Here is a 2,500-nt window from a genome sequence, read left to right on the forward strand (position 1 = left end):
TTATTTTTCGTCACTACCTCCCCGTGCCGGGAGTGGGTAATTTGCGCGCCTGCTGCCTTCCTTGGATGTGGTAGCCGTTTCTCAGGCTCCCTCTCCGGAATCGAACCCTGATTCCCCGTTACCCGTTACAACCATGGTAGGCGCAGAACCTACCATCGACAGTTGATAAGGCAGACATTTGAAAGATGCGTCGCCGGTACGAGGACCGTGCGATCAGCCCAAAGTTATTCAGAGTCACCAAGGCAAACGGACCGGACGAGCCGACCGATTGGTTTTGATCTAATAAAAGCGTCCCTTCCATCTCTGGTCGGGACTCTGTTTGCATGTATTAGCTCTAGAATTACCACAGTTATCCAAGTAACGTGGGTACGATCTAAGGAACCATAACTGATTTAATGAGCCATTCGCGGTTTCACCTTAATGCGGCTTGTACTGAGACATGCATGGCTTAATCTTTGAGACAAGCATATGACTACTGGCAGGATCAACCAGGGAGCTGCGTCAACTAGAGCTGAGCAGCCGGCCGCCCGGGAGTGTGTCCCGGGGGCCCACGCGAACACGCAAGCGTCCGCTCAATTATTCTGCAAACAGGAGGAGGCTGAGCTCCCCTGCACCATACACCTCGAAACCCTCTCAGGTCCCGGCGGCGCGCAGCGCCGTCCTAAGTACTTGGTCGGGTTCGAGAGAGGCGCAATCGCCCGGAGTTTGGCGAGTAGACGCTTTAGGTGCGACCACCCGTGCTCCCAACTGAGCTTGCCGCTGCCGACAGAGGCCCGGGAGCGTGCTGTCGTGGCATTGCCGGCGGGAGACAACACGCGCCACCTACGGTGACCGGCAGCTCCAACGCCAGCGCCACAGAAGGACAAAAGCCCCACTTGGGTGCCGAAGCGAACTCTCCCAGCACAGCGCACGCGCCAACACGTCCGCACAGCTGCGATACAAACCACCTGCGAGAACCGCAGAGGCGACCGAGCAGCAGACGGCGTCGCGGCGCCGAGCGCCGGGCGGCGGCGCATCCTCAGCGCACACAGTCCTCAATCGGACCAGCACACTGCAGATGTCCACCGCGCTTCGCACCGGGCCCGCGAGGACCTACTTTGGCCGCACGGCGCCGCGTGCAGGGTGCGCCGGCGCGCAGCTGCGCCGCCTGCCGCCTCCGTCGGCCGGCGCGCCTGCCACTGGCCGCCCCCACCAGCCGGCTGTAGCGCGTGCGCCCACGCACCGCGCGGCCAGCACGCCGGGAGGCCCCCCCTCACCGGCCGGGGACGGTCCCACCCAGCCACCGCCGCGTATCGCTTCACACCCAGATGCCATTCACGTTCGTGGGCATGGTGGGTATCGCTGGAACAACCGGTTGGTAGCTCAACCGATCGTCGCCATCACTGATTCACCTCTAGCGAGAACAACCGCACCACAACGGTTTACCAGTTGTTCATTTGCGTAACGTCACCAGCAAACGTAGGCGTCCATCGCCATTTGCAAATTCAACGATTGTTGCATGCCTGTGTCAGGTGTCACGACACACTATGTCTGCCCACATACACGCAACAACATGTGCACGCTTCGCGAACACGTGGAAGGTGGCCCCCGTACGTATGCGATGTCCATTGCGCGAACGACTGTCAACCGGCCTCTGTCGCATGTCGCAGATGTGGAACGCAGTGCACCATGCTATCACGGTGTGTGAGAAGAGACGACTACGTCTGACAACACGCGCCACTACATCAACAGACGGCTCATGCTGATCGCCATCCAGGGCATACCACACTGCAATCCAGCTCTTATAGGGAGACGACACGTAGCTGAGTGCACAACATTTGGACCGCATGGTTCGCCGTTGTTGGCGCAGTCGTTGTACGGTCACATGTACCACGATGTATCATTCAGTACATGAGGACCAATGTGCAGTACAGTGTGTGATTTGGACGTACAACATCAGCGGACAGTTGACACAGGCCGTACCACAGCGTAGGCTAAGTGCTTCGCCATGCGAATGCCAATGAACAACTGCAAATGCCAATGAACAACTGCAAATGCCAATGAACAACTGCAAAGGGCATTGAGCATGTACGTCCTGCTGCCATCCACATTACAGTGTATAGCTGCAAGGTGTTTAACATGAAGCGATACACTGCGGACCGGGCAGTGCGAGTAGCAAACTATGTTGCGGGGGTTGCAGTTAGGCAACACTACACTAATTTAACGCGTCGTATGACAATTACAGAGCAGGTTAAGGCCCAACATGTGTTGGGTTAAGGCCCAACGTGTGTTGGGTTAAGGCCCAACGTGTGTTGGGTTAAGGCCCAACGTGTGTTGGGTTAAGGCCCAACGTGTGTTGGGTTAAGGCCCAACGTGTGTTGGGTTAAGGCCCAACGTGTGTTGGGTTAAGGCCCAACGTGTGTTGGGTTAAGGCCCAACGTGTGTTGGGTTAAGGCCCAACGTGTGTTGGGTTAAGGCCCAACGTGTGTTGGGTTAAGGCCCAACGTGTGTTGGGTTAAGG

At 57.6% G+C, this 2,500-nt stretch overlaps 1 non-coding gene across 1 annotated transcript in view; it reads right to left on the reverse strand.

The window, feature by feature from the left end:
• Positions 1-495, reverse strand: part of LOC124584084 — a 1,910-nt gene extending 1,415 nt beyond the window's left edge. Inside the window, exon 1 of the ribosomal RNA XR_006974497.1 lies at positions 1-495. This exon is cut by the window's left edge and continues 1,415 nt beyond it. This is a non-coding gene — a ribosomal RNA (small subunit ribosomal RNA).
• Positions 496-2,500: the final 2,005 nt, after the last annotated feature.

Source organism: Schistocerca americana, unplaced genomic scaffold (genome assembly GCF_021461395.2).
Source record: "Schistocerca americana isolate TAMUIC-IGC-003095 unplaced genomic scaffold, iqSchAmer2.1 HiC_scaffold_47, whole genome shotgun sequence".
Taxonomy (NCBI): domain Eukaryota; kingdom Metazoa; phylum Arthropoda; class Insecta; order Orthoptera; family Acrididae; genus Schistocerca; species Schistocerca americana.